The 25784-nt window shown below is 44.0% G+C and overlaps 1 long non-coding RNA gene and 1 pseudogene across 1 annotated transcript; both read right to left on the minus strand.

Moving 5' to 3' along the window:
• Positions 1–234: 234 nt before the first annotated feature.
• On the minus strand, positions 235–1584 carry LOC102078451 (uncharacterized). The gene is made up of 3 exons (XR_267522.3): positions 1462–1584; positions 801–895; positions 235–684 (listed from the first exon to the last, which is right to left on the minus strand). It is a non-coding gene; the product is annotated as an uncharacterized LOC102078451 (long non-coding RNA).
• A 213-nt stretch (positions 1585–1797) lies between these two features.
• LOC112842610 (mucin-2-like) lies at positions 1798–11955 on the minus strand (annotated as a pseudogene).
• Between the last annotated feature and the right edge of the window lie 13829 nt (positions 11956–25784).

A 25784-nucleotide genomic window follows, 5' to 3' on the forward strand; every position in this document is an offset into this window, starting at 1 on the left:
GAGGCCTAGCTGTGTGTGCAGTACAATTAAAGCTGAATGCTCTTCCAGATCTGTACCTTTAAATGGCTCAAAAGTGATATTACTTAAAAAAGTAACCAATAAATTAAAAAAAATTTTTTTTAGTTTCAAAGCATATAAATTATTTGATTTCTTAGTCACCATTTTGTAAGAGTGACATCTGCTTCTTTTGGTCTAAAATAGGAGAAGTATTGACATTATTAGCCAGCTGCCTGGTTTGAGATGCCTATTGTAGTTTGCAAGATGATAAACCAAAAGCGCATTTCTAATTCATGGGAACTACAGCATTGTGTTTCTGCAGTTTGATTTAATTTCACAAATGATCATGTAAGGGGATTGATATTTAAATCTAATCTGCTTTCACCCAGGTTTAGGTTTCATACATTCACAGAGCAATCCAAGTCCATCTGGTTGTCGACCACTGCAGCACAGCTGATGTCTCCTTCTCACACCAGTGTACTCATCATTCAGGATATGATGAACCGACTGAGGCAAACTGCCGCTCCGGATCATGTTGAAACAAATCTACTAACCCACTGTTAAACTCTTGTCTTCATATTTTCATTTTTGACTTCTGTCCACATTCAATTTTTATGCTCCAACTTTTTTAATGTTTGTCACAGAGAGAATGTGGGGTATTCCATTCAGGACCTGGGTGTTAAGAAACTAAATGGAAAGAAAACACAGAGATTAAACATTTGAATTTTTAGGATATGATTTGTGTGTGTGAAATTACTGATAAGTCAAGAATGTACGAAGCAAACTTTAAGATATAGCTATACCTGTTCAAGAAGGGCAATGATGGTTGCATTGCTAACCTGTCCGTATGTAGTCATCCTAATCTTTAGATGTGCAAGTGCTTGTGGGCCTGTTGGAACTGAATAAAAGAATTATAACAGTATAATTGGTAAGTGCAAAGTCATTATACATCATAAAGCATTTCATTATTGCTATAAGGCACATTTCCCGCAATACTGAAACAATTACACTATAACATTTTTAGATGTTTAGATGAAACCAGGAGTCACAACAGCGTTTTGAGGCTTTATGGCTTGTCCTATAATACTTTGTGGGCCGGTCTCTAGTCAAAATGCCTGGGCCGTTTTTTTGTCCCAGTCCAACCCTGGGTGGGGGAACTCCAGGTCTCAAGTGCTGGTGTCCTGCCGGTTTTAGTTGTGTCCTTGATCCACCGCAGGTAATTTAAATGGCTAAATTACCTCCTCACCATGTTATGAAATTCTACAGTGGCCTGGTAATGAACTAATCATTTGATTCCAGTGTGTTGACCCAGGGTGATATCTAAAACCTGCAGGACTTCAACCCTTGAGGCCTGGAGTTTCCCACCCTAGTATTAGAGTGTGGATGTTGGAAGGACAACAGAAAGCAGGAAGAAAAACTGTTGCACACATTAAGTACTTTTCTGAATTACTTTGAATCACATACTTTGAATGGTGGTTAACCCTTCTCTAGGGGTTGTAGTGCTTTGTGCTGCAGTTGTAGTGGTAGCTGTAGTTGTAGTGGTTGGTGCTGCAGTTGTGGTTGTGGTTGGTGCTGTAGTTGTAGTGGTGGTTGGTGCTGCAGTTGTGGTTGTTGCTATAGTTGTGGTGGTTGGTACTGCAGTTGTGGTTGTTGGTGCTGCAGTTGTGGTTATTGCTGTAGTTGTAGTGGTGGTTGGTGCTGCAGTTGTGGTTGTTGGTGCTGCAGTTGTAGTTCTGGTTGGGGCTGTAGTTGTAGTGGTGGTTGGTGCTGCAGTTGTGGTTGTTGGTGCTGCAATTGTGGTTATTGCTGTAGTTGTAGTGGTGGTTGGTGTTGTAGTTGTTGGTGCTGCAGTTGTAGTGGTGGTTGGTGCTGCAGTTGCGGTTGGTGTTGCAGTTGTAGTGGTTGTTGTTGGTGCTGCAGTTGTAGTGGTTGGTGCTGCAGTTGTAGTGGTTGTTGTTGGTGCTGCAGTTGCGGTTGGTGTTGCAGTTGTAGTGGTTGGTGTTGGTGCTGCAGTTGTAGTGGTTGGTGTTGAAGTTGTAGTGGTGGTTGGTGCTGCAGTTGTGGTGGTGGTTGGTGTTGTAGTTGCAGTGGTGGTTGGTGGTGCAGTTGTGGTGGTGGTTGGTGTTGTAGTTGTTGGTGCTGCAGTTGTAGTGGTGGTTGGTGCTGCAGTTGCGGTTGGTGTTGCAGTTGTAGTGGTTGGTGTTGGTGCTGCAGTTGTAGTGGTTGGTGCTGCAGTTGTAGTGGTTGGTGTTGCAGTTGTAGTGGTGGTTGGTGGTGCAGTTGTGGTGGTGGTTGGTGTTGTAGTTGTAGTGGTGGTTGGTGGTGAAGTTGTGGTGGTGGTTGGTGTTGTAGTTGCAGTGGTGGTTGTTGGTGCAGTTGTGGTGGTGGTTGGTGTTGTAGTTGTAGTGGTTGTTGTTGGTGCAGTTGTGGTGGTGGTTGGTGTTGTAGTGGTTGTTGTTGGTGCAGTTGTGGTGGTGGTTGGTGTTGTAGTTGTAGTGGTTGTTGTTGGTGCTGCAGTTGTGGTTGGTGATGCAGGTGTAGTGGTGGTTGGTGCTGCAGTTGTAGTGGTTGTTGTTGGTGCTGCAGTTGTAGTCGTTGGTGCTACAGTTGTAGTTGTTGGTGCTGCAGTTGTAGTGGTGGGTGGTGGTGCAGTTGTGTTGGTGGTTGGTGTTGTAGTTGCACTGGTGGTTGGTGGTGCAGTTGTGGTGGTGGTTGGTGTTGTAGTTGTTGGTGCTGCAGTTGCAGTGGTGGTCGGTGCTTCAGTTGCGGTTGGTGTTGCAGTTGTAGTGGTTGGTGTAGGTGCTGCAGTTGTAGTGGTTGGTGCTGCAGTTGTAGTGGTTGGTGTTGCAGTTGTAGTGGTGGTTGGTGTTGTAGTTGTTGGTGGTGCAGTTGTAGTGGTTGGTGCTGCAGTTGTAGTGGTTGTTGTTAGTGCTGCAGGTGTAGTTGGTGCTGCAGTTGCGGTTGGTGTTTCAGTTGTAGTGGTTGGTGCTGCTGTTGTAGTGGTTGGTGCTGCAGTTGTAGTGGTTGGTGCTGCTGTTGTAGTGGTTGGTGCTGCAGTTGTGGTGGTTGGTGCTGCAGTTGTGGTGGTGGTTGGTGTTGTTGGTGCTGCAGTTGTAGTGGTGGTTGGTGCTGTAGTTGTGGTGGTTGTTGTTGGTGCTGCAGTTGTAGTGGTTGGTGCTGCAGTTGTAGTGGTGGTTGGTGGTGCAGTTGTGGTGGTGGTTGGTGTTGTAGTTGTAGTGGTGGTTGGTGCTGCAGTTGCAGTGGTGGTTGGTGGTGCAGTTGTGGTGGTGGTTGGTGTTGTAGTTGTGGTGGTGGTTGGTGGTGCAGTTGTGGTGGTGGTTGGTGTTGTAGATGATGGTGTTGCAGTTGTAGTGGTTGTTGTTGGTGCTGCAGTTGTAGTGGTTGGTGCTGCAGTTGTGGTGGTGGTGGTTGGTGTTGTAGTTGTAGTGGTTGTTGTTGGTGCTGCAGTTGTAGTCGTTGGTGCTGCAGTTGAAGTGGTGGTTGGTGCTGCAGTTGTAGTCGTTGGTGCTGCAGTTGTAGTGGTTGGTGCTGCAGTTGTAGTGGTGGTTGGTGGTGCAGTTGTGGTGGTGGTTGGTGTTGTAGTTGTAGTGGTGGTTGGTGGTGCAGTTGTAGTGGTTGGTGCTGCAGTTGTAGTGGTGGTTGGTGGTGCAGTTGTGGTGGTGGTTGGTGTTGTAGATGTTGGTGTTGCAGTTGTAGTGGTTGTTGTTGGTGCTGCAGTTGTGGTGGTTGGTGCTGAAGTTGTGGTTACTGATGTAGCTGTAGTGGTCGGTGCTGCAGTTGTGGTTGTTGGTGCTGCAGTTGCAATTGGTGATGCAGGTGTGGTTGGTGCTGCAGTTTCTGTTGGTGTTGCAGTTATAGTGGTTGTTGTTGGTGCTGCTATTGTAGTAGTGGTTGGTGCTGCAGTTGTAGTCGTGGTTGGTGCTGCAGTTGTAGTGGTTGTTGTTGGTGCTGCAGTTGTAGTCGTTGGTGCTGCAGTTATAGTGGTGGTTGGTGCTGCAGTTGTAGTCGTTGGTGCTGCAGTTGTAGTGGTTGGTGCTGCAGTTGTAGTGGTGGTTGGTGGTGCAGTTGTAATGGTGGTTGGTGGTGCAGTTGTGGTGGTGGTTGGTGTTGTAGTGGTGGTTGGTGCTGCAGTTGTGGTGGTTGTTGTTGGTGCTGCAGTTGTAGTGGTTGGTGCTGCAGTTGTAGTGGTGGTTGGTGGTGCAATTGTGGTGGTGGTTGGTGTTGTAGTTGTAGTGGTGGTTGGTGGTGCAGTTGTGGTGGTGGTTGGTGGTGGTGCAGTTGCGGTGGTGGTTGGTGTTGTAGATGTTGGTGCTGCAGTTGTAGTGGTGGTTGGTGCTGCAGTTGCGGTTGGTGTTGCAGTTGTAGTGGTTGTTGTGGGTGCTGCAGTTGTAGTCGTTGGTGCTGCAGTAGTAGTGGTTTGTGCTGCAATTGTGGTGGTGGTTGGTGTTGTAGTTGTTGGTGCTGCAGTTGTAGTGTTGGTTGGTGCTGCAGTTGTAGTAGTTGTTGTTGGTGCTGCAGTTGTAGTTGTTGGTGCTGCAGTTGTAGTGGTGGTTGGTGCTGCAGTTGTAGTGGTTGTTGTTGGTGCTGCAGTTGTAGTGGTTGTTGTTGGTGCTGCAGTTGTAGTGATTGGTGCAGCAGTTGTAGTGGTGGTTGGTGGTGCAGTTGTGGTGGAGGTCGGTGTTGTAGTGGTGGTTGGTGCTGCAGTTGTGGTGGTTGTTGTTGGTGCTGCAGTTGTGGTGGTTGGTGCTGCAGTTGTAGTAGTTGTTGTTGGTGCTGCAGTTGTAGTCGTTGGTGCTGCAGTTGTAGTGTTGGTTGGTGCTGCAGTTGTAGTAGTTGTTGTTGGTGCTGCAGTTGTAGTTGTTGGTGCTGCAGTTGTAGTGGTGGTTGGTGCTGCAGTTGTAGTGGTTGTTGTTGGTGCTGCAGTTGTAGTGGTTGTTGTTGGTGCTGTAGTTGTAGTGGTTGGTGCAGCAGTTGTAGTGGTGGTTGGTGGTGCAGTTGTGGTGGAGGTCGGTGTTGTAGTGGTGGTTGGTGCTGCAGTTGTTGTGGTTGTTGTTGGTGCTGCAGTTGTGGTGGTTGGTGCTGCAGTTGTAGTGGTGGTTGGTGGTGCAATTGTGGTGGTGGTTGGTGTTGTAGTTGTAGTGGTGGTTGGTGGTGCAGTTATGGTGGTGGTTGGTGGTGCAGTTGCGGCGGTGGTTGGTATTGTAGATGTTGGTGCTGCAGTTGTGGTGGTGGTTAGTGCTGCAGTTGCGGTTGGTGTTACAGTTGTAGTGGTTGTTGTGGGTGCTGCAGTTGTAGTCGTTGGTGCTGCAGTTGTAGTGGTGGTTGGTGCTGCAGTTGTAGTAGTTGTTGTTGGTGCTGCAGGTGTAGTCGTTGGTGCTGCAGTTGTAGTGTTGGTTGGTGCTGCAGTTGTAGTAGTTGTTGTTGGTGCTGCAGTTGTAGTTGTTGGTGCTGCAGTTGTAGTGGTGGTTGGTGCTGCAGTTGTAGTGGTTGTTGTTGGTGCTGCAGTTGTAGTTGTTGGTGCTGCAGTTGTAGTGGTTGGTGCAGCAGTTGTAGTGGTGGTTGGTGGTGCAGTTGTGGTGGAGGTCGGTGTTGTAGTGGTGGTTGGTGCTGCAGTTGTGGTGGTTGTTGTTGGTGCTGCAGTTGTGGTGGTTGGTGCTGCAGTTGTAGTGGTGTTTGGTGGTGCAATTGTGGTGGTGGTTGGTGTTGTAGTTGTAGTGGTGGTTGGTGGTGCAGTTATGGTGGTGGTTGGTGGTGCAGTTGCGGTGGTGGTTGGTATTGTAGATGTTGGTGCTGCAGTTGTGGTGGTGGTTAGTGCTGCAGTTGCGGTTGGTGTTACAGTTGTAGTGGTTGTTGTGGGTGCTGCAGTTGTAGTCGTTGGTGCTGCAGTTGTAGTGGTGGTTGGTGCTGCAGTTGTAATAGTTGTTGTTGGTGCTGCAGTTGTAGTCGTTGGTGCTGCAGTTGTAGTGTTGGTTGGTGCTGCAGTTGTAGTAGTTGTTGTTGGTGCTGCAGTTGTAGTAGTTGTTGTTGGTGCTGCAGTTGTAGTGGTGGTTGGTGCTGCAGTTGCGGTTGGTGTTGCAGTTGTAGTGGTTGTTGTGGGTGCTGCAGTTGTAGTCGTTGGTGCTGCAGTAGTAGTGGTTGGTGCTGCAATTGTGGTGGTGGTTGGTGTTGTAGTTGTTGGTGCTGCAGTTGTAGTGGTGGTTGGTGCTGCAGTTGTAGTAGTTGTTGTTGGTGCTGCAGTTGTAGTTGTTGTTGTTGGTGCTGCAGTTGTAGTTGTTGGTGCTGCAGTTGTAGTGGTGGTTGGTGCTGCAGTTGTAGTGGTTGTTGTTGGTGCTGCAGTTGCAGTTGTTGGTGCTGCAGTTGTAGTGGTTGGTGCAGCAGTTGTAGTGGTGGTTGGTGGTGCAGTTGTGGTGGTGGTTGGTGTTGTAGTTGTAGTGGTGGTTGGTGCTGCAGTTGTGGTGGTGGTTGGTGTTGTAGTGGTGGTTGGTGCTGCAGTTGTGGTGGTTGTTGTTGGTGCTGCAGTTGTAGTGGTTGGTGCTGCAGTTGTAGTGGTGGTTGGTGGTGCAATTGTGGTGGTGGTTGGTGTTGTAGTTGTAGTGGTGGTTGGTGGTGCAGTTATGGTGGTGGTTGGTGGTGCAGTTGCGGTGGTGGTTGGTATTGTAGATGTTGGTGCTGCAGTTGTGGTGGTGGTTAGTTCTGCAGTTGCGGTTGGTGTTACAGTTGTAGTGGTTGTTGTGGGTGCTGCAGTTGTAGTCGTTGGTGCTGCAGTAGTAGTGGTTGGTGCTGCAGTTGTGGTGGTGGTTGGTGTTGTAGTTGTTGGTGCTGCAGTTGTAGTGGTGGTTGGTGCTGCAGTTGTAGTAGTTGTTGGTGGTGCTGCAGTTGTAGTAGTTGTTGTTGGTGCTGCAGTTGTAGTGGTGGTTGGTGCTGCAGTTGCGGTTGGTGTTGCAGTTGTAGTGGTTGTTGTGGGTGCTGCAGTTGTAGTCGTTGGTGCTTCAGTAGTAGTGGTTGGTGCTGCAATTGTGGTGGTGGTTGGTGTTGTAGTTGTTGGTGCTGCAGTTGTAGTGGTGGTTGGTGCTGAAGTTGTAGTAGTTGTTGTTGGTGCTGCAGTTGTAGTCGTTGGTGCTGCAGTTGTAGTGTTGGTTGGTGCTGCAGTTGTAGTAGTTGTTGTTGGTGCTGCAGTTGTAGTTGTTGGTGCTCCAGTTGTAGTGGTGGTTGGTGCTGCAGTTGTAGTGGTTGTTGTTGGTGCTGCAGTTGTAGTTGTTGGTGCTGCAGTTGTAGTGGTTGGTGCAGCAGTTGTAGTGGTGGTTGGTGGTGCAGTTGTGGTGGTGGTTGGTGTTGTAGTTGTTGGTGCTGCAGTTGTAGTGGTGGTTGGTGCTGCAGTTGTAGTAGTTGTTGTTGGTGCTGCAGTTGTAGTCGTTGGTGCTGCAGTTGTAGTGTTGGTTGGTGCTGCAGTTGTAGTAGTTGTTGTTGGTGCTGCAGTTGTAGTTGTTGGTGCTGCAGTTGTAGTGGTGGTTGGTGCTGCAGTTGTAGTGGTTGTTGTTGGTGCTGCAGTTGTAGTTGTTGGTGCTGCAGTTGTAGTGGTTGGTGCAGTAGTTGTAGTGGTGGTTGGTGGTGGTTGTGGTGGGGGTGGGGGGTGGGTGTGGTTGGTGCTGCAGTTGTGGTGGTGGTGTGTGTGTTGGTGCTGCAGTTGTAGTGGTGGTTGGTGCTGCAGTTGTAATAGTTGTTGTTGGTGCTGCAGTTGTAGTGGTGGTTGGTGCTGCAGTTGCGGTTGGTGTTGCAGTTGTAGTGGTTGTTGTGGGTGCTGCAGTTGTAGTCGTTGGTACTTCAGTAGTAGTGGTTGGTGCTGCAATTGCGGTGGTGGTTGGTGTTGTAGTTGTTGGTGCTGCAGTTGTAGTGGTGGTTGGTGCTGCAGTTGTAGTAGTTGTTGTTGGTGCTGCAGTTGTAGTCGTTGGTGCTGCAGTTGTAGTGTTGGTTGGTGCTGCAGTTGTAGTAGTTGTTGTTGGTGCTGCAGTTGTAGTTGTTGGTGCTGCAGTTGTAGTGGTGGTTGGTGCTGCAGTTGTAGTGGTTGTTGTTGGTGCTGCAGTTGTAGTTGTTGGTGCTGCAGTTGTAGTGGTTGGTGCAGCAGTTGTAGTGGTGGTTGGTGGTGCAGTTGTGGTGGTGGTTGGTGTTGCAGTTGTAGTGGTGGTTGGTGCTGCTGTTATGGTGGTGGTTGGTGTTGCAGTTGTAGTGGTGGTTGGTGGTGCAGTTGTGGGGGTGGTTGGTGTTGTAGTTGTTGGTGCTGCAGTTGTAGTTGTGGTTGGTGCTGCAGTTGTAGTGGTTGTTGTTGGTGCTGCAGTTGTAGTCGTTGGTGCTGCATTTGTAGTGGTGGTTGGTGCTGCAGTTGTAGTGGTTGTTGTTGGTGCTGCAGTTGTAGTTGTTGGTGCTGCAGTTGTAGTGGTGGTTGGTGCTGCAGTTGTGGTTGTGGTTGGTGTTGTAGTTGTTGGTGCTGCAGTTGTAGTGGTTGGTGCTGCATTTGTGGTGGTTGTTGTTGGTGCTGCAGTTGTAGTGGTTGGTGCTGCAGTTGTAGTGGTGGTTGGTGGTGCAATTGTGGTACTGGTTGGTGTTGTAGTTGTAGTGGTGGTTGGTGCTGCTGTTGTGGTCGTTGCTACTGTAGTAGTTGTGGTTGCTGCAGTTGTGGTCGTTGGTGCTGCAGTAGTTGTGGTTGTCGTTTCTGCAGTAGTTGTGGTCATTGGTGCTGCAGAAGTTGTGGTCGTTGCTGCAGTACTTGTGGTTGTTGGTGCTTCAGTTGTGGTTGTTGGTGCTGCAGTTGTGGTTGTTGGTGCTGCAGTTGCAATTGCTGGTGCTGCAGTTGTGGTTGTTGCTGCAGTAGATGTGGCTGTTGGTGCTGCAGTAGTTGTGGTTGTTGGTACTTCAGTTGTGGTCGTAGCTGCAGTTGTAATGGTTGGTGCTGCTGTTGTGGTCGTTGCTACTGTAGTAGTTGTGGTTGCTGTAGTTGTGGTCGTTGGTGCTGCAGTAGTTGTGGTTGTCGTTGCTGCAGTAGTTGTGGTCGTTGGTGCTACAGTAGTTGTGATCGTTGGTGCTGCAGTAGTTGTGGTTGTTGGTGCTGCAGTTGTGGTTGTTGGTGCTTCAGTTGTGGTTGTTGGTGCTGCAGTTGTGGTTGTTGGTGCTTCAGTTGTGGTTGCTGGTGCTGCAGCTGTGGTTGTTGGTGCTTCAGTTGTGGTTGTTGGTGCTGCAGTTGTGGTTGTTGGTGCTGCAGTTGTGGTTGTTGCTGCAGTAGATGTGGCTGTTGGTGCTGCAGTAGTTGTGGTTGTTGGTACTTCAGTTGTGGTCGTAGCTGCAGTTGTAATGGTTGGTGCTGCTGTTGTGGTCGTTGCTACTGTAGTAGTTGTGGTTTCTGCAGTTGTGGTCGTTGGTGCTGCAGTAGTTGTGGTTGTCGTTGCTGCAGTAGTTGTGGTCGTTGGTGCTGCAGTAGTTGTGGTCGTTGGTGCTGCAGTTGTGGTCGTTGCTGGAGTACTTGTGGTTGTTGGTGCTGCAGTTGTGGTTGTTGGTGCTTCAGTTGTGGTTGTTGGTGCTGCAGTTGTGGTTGTTGGTGCTTCAGTTGTGGTTGCTGGTGCTGCAGCTGTGGTTGTTGGTGCTTCAGTTGTGGTTGTTGGTGCTTCAGTTGTGGTCGTCGGTGCTGCAGTAGTTGTGGTCGTCGGTGCTGCAGTTGTGGTTGTTGGTGCTTCAGTTGTGGTTGTTGGTGCTGCAGTTGCGATTGCTGGTGCTGCAGTTGTGGTTGGTGCTGCAGTAGATGTGGTTGTTGGTGCTGCAGCTGTGGTTGCTGGTTAAAGACAGTGAGCTAAGGTCAGATGAGAATCACTTTGGAGGACCCAACAACATGAAAATTATGGCCCTTAATTTCAGAAACAGCCAAACACTGCTGGTTCCTCTCTAAATAACGTGACACACGGTAATCTGATTTAGTGGCAACTCAAAGTAATTCCAAGCACTAATTTGATATTGACAGCAGTAAGCTTAGAAGCACTTACCTCAAGTAAGCTTTATTGAACATGTTAAGGTTTATGTTGAATATGTGATTTGAGGTAAGCAGAGCATTTCTTATGAGGAAGTCAGAATGTTTCAGACTGATGACATATGATTTAAAATGCCATAATGATACTGAATCTTAATGCAAGAAAATGACTTAAACAAATTTGTTTTACATTTAAGCATTTTCTGCTTATTCCAGCACATATAATAAAATAATTGTTTTGGTTTACACTCAATCTTTCAAATAGATGCAAGTAAAACACAGCAAAAAATCAAAGGTTCAGTGGCACTAAATCCTGTTGATCTTTAATCTATTTTCACCTGTTTAGCAGGAGTGGGGCCGGCGGAAGTTTGCCCGGTGTCGCAGTGGTCATATCAGTGGCGTTATCGGGGTTTCTCTGTGAATTTCACATTCCCGTGGCAGCAGAGTATTTCCTTGCTTTAAACGTAACATGGTCGTACTCTCTCCCGCACTCAAATTAAATGATTCATCGTTGATCTGCACATGTCTGTTACCACGGGCGTCGCACGCGCTTATGTCATTGTCATGAGACACTCTCATAAACAAAATCACTGTTTAGTAACGCAGTAACGCAGCGTGGTTACGGGAAAGTAACAGTAATCGAATGACCTTTTTCGCAATAGTAATCCCTTACTTTACCCGTTACTTGAAAACAGTAATCGGATTACATGTTATTGCCCATCTCTGCTCATGACAATAGGAGGATAGGAACGTGGATTGACATTACTGTGGACGCTGCCCCAATCCGTCTGTCAATCTCGCGTTCCACTCTCAACTCACTTGTGTACTAAGACCCCGAGACACTTGAACTCCTCCACCTGGGATAGAAGTCATCCCTGACCAGGAGTGAGCACTCCACCCTTTTCGAGTCCTGTAATGTGCAAACTCCAGGAGTTTGTGTTTGATGGGAAGTTTGATAATCCAAGCAAAACACATTTAACCTTAAAGTAATCATAGACTGCAGCATGTTGAGAAATGTGAAGAGATTTTAGGCTGTGCAGAATTTTGCAATATAGTATGTTATAAATTGTTATTAGATGTGGTATATAAACAGTTCATTAATGATTACCCTGAAGATCACTACAGATGGATATAGTACTGGATATAGTTTTCAGTGCTGTTATTTGTCCCCCCCCCCAAATAAAATAAAATACATAAAAATAAAACATGAGCAATATGGATAAAGAGAGACTGCATATGTATTGGGCCTCCTTGGGCAGGATACGAACCCCAAGTTGCTCTCCCATGCATCCATCGGAGTGTGAATGTGTGTAAATGTCGTTAGAAAAGCACTCATTTTAGAGACAGTGCTTGTGAGAATGGGTGTGATTGGGTGAATGTGGCATGTTATACAGCGCTTTGAGTACTCCGGGAGAGTAGAAAAGTGCTATATAAGAATCAGTCCATTTTTAAATCAGATCTACTATTATGGCGATATATGTAAATTCTCCTGCCTGTCATTCTCAAATATCTCAAGTAAATGACTCATCTAAGCCCATTTAAAATGGATTCTATTTGATTAACTCAAAGCTGAATTTATTGGAATTGTTAAATACAGGTATTCAACAAAATTTAAATCAAATCTTTTATATAATCTTAGTCACAGTAGTACAGATTTTTATTTTATTTTATCAGATCATTAATATATGTGGAGTCTGTACTACTATCATTTAGTTCCAGTATTATGCTACATTTGATGCTATTGAATCACTCCTCTAAAATTATCTAATCCTAAAAAGTATAAACAATGATAAAATTATAACCTGTGAGAAATACTTACTTTGTGCTGAGGATGTGTGAAAATATGCCAGCAGACATATCCAGCAAAGGATTCTTTTATCCATGATGAACTCTGCTACTACTCACTACTCTCAGACTGTCTCAGGCTCAGACTGTTTGTTTTCTGTGACTGCATACTTTACTTTTATAATGAATTACTCCTCCCTCCACTGGTAAAGAGTGTCACATGACCTGAAGAACCAGGTATGTGCACTGAAACGTAAATGTTTATATAAACCAGGTCAATTTGAATAGTAAAAATGCTGCACACAGATCAAAATGAGTAAAGACACACCCTTTTCGAGTCTTGTAATGCGCAAACTCCAGGAGTTTGTGTTTGATGGGAAGTTTGATAATCCAAGCAAAACACATTTAACCTTAAAGTAATCATAGACTGCAGCATGTTGAGAAATGTGAAGAGATTTTAGGCTGTGCAGAATTTTGCAATATAGTATGTTATAAATTGTTATTAGATGTGGTATATAAACAGTTCATTAATGACTACCCTGAAGATCACGAGAGATGGATATAGTACTGCATATAGTTTTCAGTGCTGTTATTTGTCCCCCCCCCCAAATAAAATAAAATACCTAAAAATAAAACATGAGCAATATGGATAAAGAGAGACTGCATATGTATTGGGCCCAGAGTTCTGTGCTATGCACCTGGTGGATCGAACCAGTTGGTGTTTATGATTCTTTTTATAATTCGTTTATATTCACTTTTATAATGAATTACTCCTCCCTCCATTGGTAAAGAGTGTCACATGACCTGAAGAACCAGGTATGTGCACTGAAACTTAAATGTTTATATAAACCAGGTCAATTTGAATAGTAAAAATGCTGCACACAGATCAAAATGAGTAAAGACACAAAAAGTTCCATTGCATGATAGGAGTACTGGTACAGTATACTGAGAAATTTTCCTCATTAAAAGTATGTTGCGTGAAGTAACAGGGGAAGCATAGAGGGATTTAGTTTTACTTCAAGCTAATACTGGAAATGCTTGAAAGCTCAGGGTTTTTGTTTAACACTTGTAGAAAAAAAGTACACAAAAACAAGTGTATATAAAGGAAACTTTCCAGGGTCAAGGGGGAAGTACAGTGCTTTCAGCCATGTGAGTTCTCCTAAACTCAAAAACTATTCCATAGTATACTTTACTGGAAACCTGCAAGCAGGTTGGCAAACAGGTTTTTTTATACAATGCAGGTCACCTTTTATTTGGTCAACATTCTTTTCATTTTAGTCTCTACTAATCTCTGTAATTAGTGTACGCATTACATGCCTTGATGGATGCTCTCTACAATTCTAATTCATTTCAGTCAGTCACTTTGCCTGGCTCAAGGCATATTAATATCTTATTATCACTATTTCCATAAGAGGTATAGTAATCTTACAATCTTTTTTTTTATTTCATCTTTTTAATTTTAGCTACTAATTCTTATACAAACAATCTGACAATGCTGATAATCAAGTGCCTAATTTGAAGCACCTGTTAGCATGGACCCCGCTACAGTGGTCAGTTGCATGCCACGTTAGATGGGTCTGATACAGCCTGTGGAATAGGGCAACTTCAAGCCGTTGTTTCGCAAAACCAGGTTACAGCAGTATTTTGGAGTGAGCACTAGCACTATTCCAAATTTAAGGCCAAGGTACATAAGAGGGGATGTCAGACACAGGCTGTAAAGTGGGAATCACAAGAAGATGGCACCACAAGAGTTTCCTCACCCTGTCAGCACTTAGAAACTGTAGGCAATCAAAGTTTGCAGGACGATATGTCCAATGGCTCTCTACCCAGACAATTGAGAAAAGAGCACACATGGTTAATCTCTGGTCTCATAAGGCTGACAGGAGGCCTGCCATCACTCTAATTCACCGTCAGACCTGTTTCCACTAGTGTTGACAACATGTGCAATGGAATGTGAACATGTGGAGGAAAGTTGTGTTCAGCAATGAGTCCACATTCTGCCTACAGCAGTTGGATGTAGGGTCAAAGTGTGAAGAGAACACTTTGCTGATTGCTGCACCGACAGGATAACAGCTTTTGGTGAGGCAGCATCTCCATCACTGATGAAACAAGGCTATTCTCCCCGTGTAATTTAATAAGTACTTAAGCATTACAAATGCAAAACAGAATTGTGTGAATTCTGTCAGTGCTTTACATGTCTTTGTGTCCAGACATTTGTAATTTTATTGTATTTGCAGAAAAAAAGACCAAAATGTAAAACATTTTTATAGAGCATATATTCAGTGTAACCCTGAACTGTGCTCTCACCCTATGACAGCTAGGATAGGCTCCAGCCTCCCCACCCCATGACCCTGAACTCAATAAGCAGAAGAGAATGGATGGAAAGATGGATGATTTTCAAAACTCCCACCCTGCATTATAATAGGATAATTGCTGAACGTGGGTGATAATGGCACAGCCACATCTAAAATGTATTCATTTTTTCATTTAAACATAAATGAGTCTTTCTGCATCTCAGATTCTCATTCATGAGACCTGCCTTTTCCCCATCTCCACCTCATCCTGATCAGGTAAAGATACCATCTATAATTATCTCCTCTCTCCTTCATCAAACTCTGTATATCAGTAATACAAGTTCAGTTCTTTCCAATGTTAGTTAGCCTTCTTAGCAAAGTGCATCAGTAAACTGTGTGAGGAAATCGCACAGGCACACATAACATGGCTAAGAGATTTAGTCAGCTTTAGATACCTGTGATTCAAAGCTCAAATAAGAAACGTATAAAAGCAGCAATAAAAGTGCATTTGTTATGAAGGTGAAATTACTGAGCAAACTGTCACAAAAGGAACATCCATAATTATATTATTATTATAAATCACTCATTTTGTAATGAGTCACTAAAAAGGGGGGAATTAATCACACCCAGTGTTTGTCATAATTTAAGAAACAATAATTTATAAATAATTTAGCTTTTCATCATTTGACTCTGTCGGGTGCATCAGTGGTAAATTTGGGGAAATGCCACAGTTTTTAAATAAATAAAAATAAAGTAAGTGTGCTGGTGTAGTTCTTCTTCCCACCAGCAGGAGTCACTACAGTTCTTTCATGCCAAGTTTTGTTTGTTGTTAGCTGTAGAGTTAGTATGCAGCACACTTTGAGAAAAGACTGACTCAGCATGTTGTTCTGATAAACATCTGCATCCATCCTCTTTGTTGTTTTACAGAAAGCATCGCTTGTGAATATTTAAGTTGAACAAGAGTTAATGCAACTATATATGCTATTATTTATGCACTTTTATGGTTAAAGGTGTACTGTATTCAGATTTACTTTCTTTCCAATGTTAGCTAGTTTAGTCAACTGATTTGCATTGTCGTGTGAATATATAGACTGAATATTGCTTATTTCCTTTTGTTTGTAGTTTCACTCTGTTGATAATTGAAGGCAGCGTCAATAAAAGGGACAATACACCTGTCAGTTGTTGAGGAGTTTATCTATCTGCATAACTGTATCCAGTGTAGCAGTGAGGGCAGAATAGTGAAAAAGCGTCCTTCTACAAGACAACCTTTGGATGTTACGTCAACTCAGCTACATCAACCATGTCTGAAGCAAGAGAAGATAAAGCATCATCTGTCCGTTCAGAGAAATCATATGTGTCAAAAGGTACAAGTAGGTCATCTGCCAGTATGGCCACCCTAAACGCTCGAGCCAAAGCTGAAGCAGCACGCAAAAGAGCTGAATATGCTAAAAAGGAAATTGAAATGCAAGTTAAGAAAGCAGAGCTTAAAGTAGAAGAAACATGTCTAGAGGCCACATTACAAGCCCTCCAACAAGAACGTGATGCGGAAGCGGCACACGCCGAAGCAATAGTTTTTGAAACAGCAGTCAATGATCTTGAAGAAGAACATGTGCGTGTACCTCAAAGGGTCGACACTTTGGAACGCACCTTGAACTATGTGAAAGAACGGCTCATCATTAAAGACAGCACAAGCCCAATTGGTCACACCGTGTATAATTCAATGCCCGCGCCATATGTCACATTCCTCACGCCAAAACAAGAGCCAACCAGGTCGGACACCTTAAAGGAATATGTCCTTCAACCTCTGAGTACTGACAAAGGAGAAAACGTTTCCCAGTCTTCGAAATTAATGCAGAAAACGTCGCCAGGTACTTCACTGAGATTTGAACATAAGGTGAGCATGCAACAAGGAAACATTTCTGACGTAGCCAGGTTTCTTGCAAGACGTGACTTACTCACCGGTGGCCTCCGAAGGTTCAGTGACAAGGCAGGAGATTACTGGGGATGGAAATCTTCGTTTGAGAACGCGATTTGTGACTTAAACCTAACGGCCAGTGAGGAACTGGATTTGCTGATTAAATGGCTCGGCGCAGAATCAGTCCAATATGCATATCGTTTAAGAGCTGTGCATATTAACAATCCCTCTGAAGGACTCGCTAAGGTGTGGGAAAGATTAAATGACTGCTACGGCTCCTCCGAAGCTATAGAGAACGCACTGCTCGACAGATTGGACCGTTTCCCAAAAATCTCATACAAAGATCCACAACTGTTGAGAGAACTACAGGACCTGCTCCTAGAGATAGAGGCTGCAAAGAGTGAAGGTTACATTCCAGGTCTACTCTACCTCGATACAGCGAGAGGCATTAATCCAGTGGTGGAAAAACTCCCCTATATAATGCAAGAGAAATGGATGAACTATGGTTCTAAATACAAAGAGGACCATTGTGTATCATTTCCGCCGTTCTCTGCATTTGTGGCTTTCATCAGTAGAGAAGCAAAGATGCGGAACGACCCCAGCTTTAGGCAGTCCGTGCAGCCACCTCCTGCCCTTTCAAAGACAAACAAACTTTACGAAAAACACGCTAAAAGAGAACCTATCTCAGTCATCAGAACCGAAGTTGTCAGTACGGAGCTGAAACCAACTCCTACAAACATTGAGGACCCAAATAAGGAATGTCCTATCCACAAAAAACCTCATGCTCTCAAAAAATGCAGAGCATTCAGGGAAATGCCACTGGAGGAGCGAAAGGCCTATCTCAAGAAAAACATGATTTGCTTCAAATGCTGCGCTTCTACAAACCACCAGGCGAAGACATGTAAGTCAGAAATACATTGTACAGAATGTGATTCAAAATTACACATTACAGCTCTTCATCCGGGACTGGCACCAACGACTACTGTGACGGCTACTATTGCAGAGCCCGTGAAAGCTGTGAGTGCAATGCGGCACGGCCCACAGCTATCTCGACATGCACACAAGTCTGTGGAAGTGAATTTGAAAGTCACTCGTGTGCCAAGATCTGCCTTGTGTTCATTTACCCAAAGAACTCACCTGAAAAGAAACTTAAGGCCTATGCCATCCTAGATGACCAAAGCAACAGGTCACTCGCAAAATCATCGGTTTTTGACACATTTGGCGTCACCAGGAACTCCTTTCCATATAAACTGAGAACCTGTGCCGGATTGGAGGAAGTGACAGGGAGGAGAGCCTTCAACTTCATTGTAGAATCGGCAGACTGTACGTCATGTCTTGAGCTCCAGACACTTATCGAGTGTGATATGCTACCCGACAATCGCAGTGAGATTCCCACAGCTGAAGCTGCTCGAAACCACACCCATCTTCAGGAAATCGCAACCGAAATTCCAGCTCTCGACCAGAGAGCTCAGATCCTGCTGCTCATTGGAAGGGACGTTATTCAAGCACACAAAGTTCTCGACCAGCGTAATGGACCTCCAAACGCGCCATTTGCACAGAAGCTAGCTCTTGGATGGGTGATCATTGGGAACGTTTGCCTGGGTGGAGCTCACAAACCCGCACGTGCTAACATTTTCAAAACGAACATCTTAGACAATGGTCGTCCAAGTCACTTCCTTCCATGCAAAAATGCCATTCTAGTAAAGGAAAGTTTCAACTCACAAGGTTACAACAAGGTCAACTCCCCAATGCGAACAAAGCACTCTTCGATTGGAGAAACAGTTTTCAAACAAACGAGTTTGGACGAGAGCCTCGGCTACTCACAGGAGGAAAGAGCCTTTTTACAGATAATGGACAACGAGGTCTACCAGGACAGTGCCAACAGCTGGGTTGCGCCACTACCTTTTCGTTCACCCAGACCACGCCTGCCGAACAATAAGCGGCAAGCTATGCAACGCCTTACGTCGGTATGCCACATGCTGAACAAACGCCCTCAGGTGAAAGGTCAGTTTACAGACTTTATGCAAACTTTGTTTGACAATGGCCACGCTGAGATAGCGCCACCACTCACTAAAGAAGAAGAGTCCTGGTATCTCCCCTTCTTCGGAGTGTACCACCCGCGCAAACCGGAACAAATACGCATTGTCTTCGATTCAAGTGCGCAACACAATGGAGTATCCCTCAACGATGTTCTTCTTACTGGGCAGAACCTCAACAATAGCTTGTTGGGTGTGTTGATGCGACTCCGTGAAGAAAAGGTGGCAGTCACAGCAGATATCAAACAAATGTTCCATTGCTTCGTGGTCAGGGAGGACCACCGGAACTTTTTTAAATTCCTCTGGCACCAAGACAATGACATGGATCAACCGATCGTGGAATACAGAATGACCGTACATGTCTTTGGCAACAGCCCGTCGCCCGCGGTTGCAACTTACGGACTCAGAAGGGCATCAGAAGACCGAGACAAGCAAGACATCACCACACAACATCTGGTGGAGCGACATTTTTACGTAGATGATTGTCTCGCCTCCTTCCAATCAAGTACTGATGCCATTGCTGTTATGCAAAACGCGCAAGACACTCTGGCTTCATCTAATCTGAGGCTACACAAGATTGCATCCAATGACGTGAATGTAATGAAGGCATTCCACAAAGACGATCTAGCCAAGGGTCTAAAAGACCTCGACCTAGAAGCTGACATTCCACCCATGCAAAGAAGCCTCGGAATAAGCTGGGACATTGTAACAGACAAATTCACGTTTCAAGTGTCCACTGCTGAGAAGCCCTATACCCGCAGAGGGGTACTTTCAGTTGTCAACAGTCTGTTTGACCCTCTTGGGTTTGCAGCTCCGGTCAGCATCAAAGGCAGAGCTCTCCTTAGAGAACTTTCCACAGACATATGTCAATGGGATGATCCACTCCCAGAAAAGTTGCTCCAAGAGTGGAGCGCATGGAAAGAGTCCCTGAAACTTCTCGAAGAAGTCAGAATACCAAGAATGTACACCTCCATATCCTTCAGTGGTGCAGAAAAAAGGAAGCTCTGTATAGTCTGTGACGTGTCTACGAAAGCTATCGCTGCAGTAGCCTACATCAAGCTCACAGATTCAGAAGGCAAAAGCGAACTGGGATTCGTGTTTGGCAAAGCAAAACTTGCACCGCAGCAGGAAATAACAATCCCCAGGCTCGAGCTATGTGCAGCTGTTCTTACTGTCGAGATTGCTGACATTATCACAGAAGAAATCGATGTTCCCTTCCATTCTACAGGATTTTTCACAGACAGCAGAGTGGTACTTGGATACATACAGAATGAATCCAGACGATTCTACGTCTACGTATGCAATCGCGTACAAAGGATTCGAAAATCGTCCAACCCAGAGCAGTGGAACTACGTTCCAACAGAGCTTAACCCGGCCGACACAGCTTCAAGATCAATCCCAGCTAGTGCACTCTCATCGAGCGCATGGCTCAAAGGACCAGATTACCTACTGAGATCAACTCCTGAAGTGACTAAACACACCTTTGAACTAGTCAATCCTGAATCAGATCCTGAGATCCGCCCAACAGTGACATCACTTTCAACCAATGTTTCGGCTTCTTTCCTCGAAACGAGACGATTCGTGTCTTTCTCTACTTGGGGTTCACTGTTGAGAGCCACAGCAAGGCTCATTCATATTGCAAGGTGTTACAGGAACAGCACTCCCCCAAAAAAGTGTCATGGCTGGCATAAGTCTCAGTCCAGAAGATTACAGTAGGGCAAGGAGCGTTGTTCTGAGTGGTCTTCAACACGAGGTTTACCCTGACATCTTCACATGTCTTCAAGCCCAAAAAGGCATTCCAAAACAGAGCCTTCTCAGAAAACTCTCTCCTTTCAAAGACAATGCAGACTGTCTCAGGGTTGGTGGTCGCCTTTCACAAGCCAGCATGGAAAGCGACAAAGCACACCCCATTATCATCCCAGGCAACCACCATTTAACTACTCTACTAATCCGACACTACCACCAACAGGTGCAGCACCAGGGGCGCCATTTCACAGAGGGACCATGAGATCGGCTGGCTTCTGGATTGTTGGTGGTAAACGGAGCATCAGCTCAGTCATCCACCACTGTATAATTTGCCGCAAGCTCAGGTGGAACACAGAAAAGCAAAAAATGTCAGACTTACCCTTCGATCGTGTGACAGTCTGCCCCCCGTTTACTTACGTCGGAGTTGACGTCTTTGGTCCGTGGACAGTAAGCTCTCGGAGAACAAGAGGAGGCCTTGCCAGCAGCAAACGCTGGGCCGTCATCTTCACCTGCTTGGGCATCAGGGCCATTCATGTTGAGGTCATCGAGACGATGGAGTCGTCTAGTTTTATCAATGCTCTGAGACGATTCATCTCTATCAGAGGACCAGTAAAGCAGTTGAGGTCCGACTGTGGGACCAACTTTCTGGGAGCGTGCAAGGAGCTCGGAATAACTTCAAAACACTGCGACAACCAGGAAATTCAAGACTTTTTATCCAAGAATGAATGCACATGGATCTTCAACCCTCCTCATAGTTCTCATATGGGAGGAAGTTGGGAGCGCATGATTGGCATCGTGAAGCGCATACTGGACTCTATGCTAACTGTCAACCCAGTTCGCCCGTTGACCCATGAAGTTCTCGTTACCCTTCTAGCAGAGGTAACCACTATCGTAAACTCTCGACCGCTACTGCCAGTCTCATCAGATCCAGATTGCCCCTTTCTTCTTACGCCTGCTACCCTCCTTACGCAGAAAACTGGATTACCACCTACGCCACCCGGGCACTTTGACAATAAAGATTTGTTCGGACGTCAATGGAGACAAGTGCAACATCTTTCAAATGTCTTCTGGCACCGTTGGAAAACACAGTACCTGCCGACACTCCAAGAGCGAAGAAAATGGCAATCTGTGAGTCAAAATCTTCAAAAGGGAGATCTAGTTCTTCTAAAGGACAGTGGAGCTAAAAGAAACCACTGGCCCATGGGGGTGGTTGTTGAGGCCTTTCCTAGCCAAGACGGACATGTCAGAAAGACTGAGGTAAAGGTCGCTTCTGGAGGTACATCTAAAACCTTCTTACGACCAGTGACAGAGACTGTTCTCCTACTGCGAAATACTAATAGAGACATTGATCCTTAAAGATGGTGATGACATCGAATTGATGTCAGACGGGGAGTGTGCTGGTGTAGTTCTTCTTCCCACCAGCAGGAGTCACTACAGTTCTTTCATGCCAAGTTTTGTTTTTTGTTAGCTGTAGAGTTAGTATGCAGCACACTTTGAGAAAAGACTGACTCAGCATGTTGTTCTGATAAACATCTGCATCCATCCTCTTTGTTGTTTTACAGAAAGCATCGCTTGTGAGTATTTAAGTTGAACAAGAGTTAATGCAACTATATATGCTATTATTTATGCACTTTCATGGTTAAAGGTGTACTGTATTCAGTAGTGATGGTGAGATGAAGCCTCGTGATGAAGTGAAGCTTTCCATCCAACTGGTCGACTCATGGTTCGAAGCATTGTGATGATTCACTTGCTCTACTGCGCCATCAAGTGGACGATTCAAGTGAAACAGGCTCTTTGATTATAATGATGTGTAAACCTCTAAACTGAATAAATTGTTTTCATGGTTATTTATCCCGAATATTGTCTCAGTATGTCTGATACAAAAAAGAAAGTGGAAACTATCAGGACACAGTTTTGGTATGATTGTGTAACTGTTAGCCTCAGACAGTCAGTCAATAGTATAATTCAGATCATAGATCAGTACATTTACATATTTTTATAACTATAAAAAGAAAGCTAAGGCTAAAAACAGAAAAACGATTTTATAAAAATATTCAGCAGTAGATCAAAAATGAAAGAAAACCATTAATCAACAAATGAACATTACCTGATGCTGCTGAATTGAAGCAGAGCAAATTACAGAGGATTTATTAGAGACACACCTTAGCGTTTAAAAATTTTGCATGATGTTAAAAAGTTTAAATTTGTTTAGTAGCCTATTGAACAGCAGAAATTAGGTTTTCTTTTCGGAAGTAAGTAAAAGGAAAAAAACAGCGGCTGACAGCGCTGTAAACAACGGTAGTCGTATGTGTAACAAGCAAGCGAATAATGCAGAAAACAGATTTTTAGACGGGAAACTTCTTGAAGTATACTGTGTGTGTGTGTGTGTGTGAGAGAGAGAGAGAAAGCTGTGCATGAAGTGTGATTCTATCCTGGTGGAAGCAAAACAGCAAAAGTCAGAGGGAATTCATGACGATGTTTATATGAAGCGTAGTTTGGATCTTCTTTTGCTGCTGGTTCGGTCAATATCGTCGGGTGAGAAATGCGACATCTCACTGATTCTGATCCGTCAGCAGGTCCGCGCTTTGTGTTTGCGTCTATGAGCAGAATCTGTGTTCCTGCTCTCATTTACTGTTTTAGCTGTTTGGTGGTTGTTGAAATTTGGCGTTTCAGGCAAAATAAATTTATATTAAAAATCGATTCAGGATCAATATCACGTTATCCAAGCTAGAATCGATTTTAATTGATAATCAAAACCCACCCCAATAACTGTGTAATCATGCTTATGTACATCTGGATAATGACACAAACTGTGTGGCGCTTCACTTTTTAATAAACTAAAAGGCATATATCAGGTTATAGAATCTGTAGTGTTGTTTATTTATATTATGGTACTTATCATTTGTGACATTTATTACTGTGTGCATACTTTATAGAAGAGGAGAAAAATCTCTTCCTTGCTGGCTCCATCGAAGAAGAAATGCTCAAGTAACTATGTAGCACGTACGTAATCCAATTCCACAACACAGCGTGATGGGAAATCAGCTGTGTTTTGCTGCCCATTTATTTCGAATCTGGCGCGAGACAGTTCCTGAATCAGTCACGTGGTACGGACTGCTCGCGAGGCCTCGAACGTCACTGCATACGTAATCAAAGCAAGCCTCGATACGCGCTTCACAAAAACTCCCCCGAGATTACCCGACACACGATTCGAAGCTTCGACAGACAGGACACATCACTAGTATTCAGATTTACTTTCTTTCCAATGTTAGCTAGTTTAGTCAACTGATTTGCATTGTCGTGTGAATATATAGACTGAATATTGCTTATTTCCTTTTGTTTGTAGTTTCACTCTGTTGATAATTGAAGGCAGCATCAATAAAAGGGACAATACACCTGTCAGTTGTCGAGGAGTTTATCTATCTGCATAACTGTATCCAGTGTAGCAGTGAGGGCAGAATAGTAAGCATATGAGCTCATCTAAGTTGTTAATTCAATCTTTGAAAAGTAAATAAAAAGAAGAAAAAAAGACTGCTAGTTGATCCTTGAAAAAAAAAGTATTTTCACTTGTCATTGTTCTGTAAATGGTTTTCTCTTGGTCCCGTGAGCAGTCTCTGCTGTCTGAGAGCGCCATCGTGTCTCTGTTGGAGCGTCTGTTCAAAGAAACCTTCCAGGGCTTCAGCCTGCACCTCCTCAGCTCCATCACAAGGTGGCCTACATTCACTGCTCTTGTGCTTTGTCATTACTTTTCCTACCGTCATGTAACAACTGTGGTAGATGCAGATTAAGATTTATCCACTGATGTATCTAATGGCAGACAGAAATCACGGATTCTCATCAACCTACCTGTTTAAAAATATGCAGTTGTTGCTCCATTTTCCCTAATGGCATGACATTTTTTTATTTTGGTGTGTGCCAGATTTATGAAAATTATTTATACTTTAAAAGTAGGGAATTTTGAAACATGAATAAATTTTTTTTTTCTTTTTTTTCTTTTTAACCTGTCCCGTTTGGTTCTTTTGCCATCAGAATTATTGTCTAAAGGCGAAGAAAGATGCCCAACGGATTTACTTTACCAAATGGACCATCCCAGCCTTGCCGTAATGGTCCATTTGATTCACCTTTTATTGTTTATTTTATTTTCACTTGCTGAATACGGGACAGACTTGACTGGGGGAAGGAAAGGGGAGAAAGAAAGAGGGAAAGAAAAACAGCGGGGAAGAGGGACGGGGAAAAAGGGCAAAAAACCAAAAACCAACAGAATAAGCAGACAAAAAATACATATATCGATCACCTGGATCACCTGTTGAGAAAGAAAGAAGAAAGCAAGCAGAAGAAAACGAGAGTAATAAACATCATCACAATGATCTATGGGAATATGACAGTAAATACTAAATATTAAACATTATTGTGCAGCACGTAAGATCGACAGCGCACAGTGTGCTTTGAGGTAGGAGCCAAAAAGGGTGTAGTTTGTGTGTGTGATCACCTGTGTGTACACCTGTGAGCATGGACGCGCTTGTTTTTTTTTGTTTTTTTAAAGGTTCCTTCATGTAATGATGTAATGATATTTATTCATTCATTACATGAATGAATAAATATTTTCACAATACCTTTAAAATATGAAAAACGCTATACTTTTACTTGCATGTTTTTCTTTTTTGTGTTTGTTTTAAATACTGTGTGCCAGATTTAAATTGTCATATAAATATCTGTGTCAATGTATCTATAAATGTCCATCCATTTATCCATCCATTCGCTTCCGCTTCTCCTTTTCAGGGGTGCTGGAGCCTATCCCAGCTGTCTTAGGGTGAGAGGCAGGGTACACCCAGGTCGCCAGTCTGTCACAGGGCTAACACATAGACATAGACAACCATTCACGCTCACATTCACTCCCACATTCACACTTATGGGCAATTTAGAGTTTCCAGTTAACCTAACCCCACTAACTGCATGTCTTTGGACTGTGGGAGGAAGCTGGAGTGCCCGGGGAGAACATGTAAACTCCTCACAGAAAGACCCCGGCCTGATGGTGAAATTGAACGTCTTGCTGTGAGACAATATCTATAAATGTGATTATGAATTAAAATTATAACTAATGATGCAAAATGAAAGGTTCCCCTGTGCACACAATGTCTTGGAGGGAGCAGGGAGTGCTTTTAAGTTCATCAAGTGAACTGGAAAGAAGTCTTTAGGAATAGTCGAACAGCAGTTAAAAATTGAATTTCCAGAGGCCTTTTTTTCTCAGTACAACAGATACAAGTTACACTGTAAAATCTAATTAGTTCCCAGAACTCAAAAAAATTATGGAAACTCGTTGCCTCAAAAAAATTGAGTAAAGCTTAGCTAAAAATGACTAAGTTAGGACAACTTATTTACTTTGAGTACTCTGTACAAGCTCATTTGTTCCCAGAACTCAAAAAAATTGGATCAAGTTTACGTAAGATGACCAAGTTAGGGCAACTTACTCATTTTGAGTACACTGTACAGCCTTGTTAGTTCCCAGAACTCAAAAAAATTATGGAAACTCGTTGCCTCAAAAAAACTAAGTAAAGCTTAGTTGTCCTAACAGTCATCTTAAGTAAGCTTTACTTAGTTTTTTTGAGGCAACAAGTTTCCATAATTTTTACTACTTAATACTGCAGACTTGCAGTATTAAGTAGTAAAAATTATGGAAACTCGTTGCCTCAAAAAAACTAAGTAAAGCTTACTTAAGATGACTGTTAGGACAACTTATACATTAGTTGTCCTAACAGACATAATACTGCAGACATAATAACTTGATATTTCTGACTGTACAATACTAATTGTTTACCTACTGACAAACATGTTAAGTTCAACTAAATGAAAAAACAATTTGTGGTACCATGAATATTTTTAAAAATAATTAACAACAATTTTTGTAATGATGTTAAAATCAGCCCAACTTTTATTTTCAAACACAACAAAGTATAACAGCCAACATACTGGACACTGTTCTG

Source organism: Oreochromis niloticus, linkage group LG17 (assembly GCF_001858045.2).
Source record: "Oreochromis niloticus isolate F11D_XX linkage group LG17, O_niloticus_UMD_NMBU, whole genome shotgun sequence".
Classification (NCBI taxonomy): Eukaryota; Metazoa; Chordata; class Actinopteri; order Cichliformes; family Cichlidae; genus Oreochromis; species Oreochromis niloticus.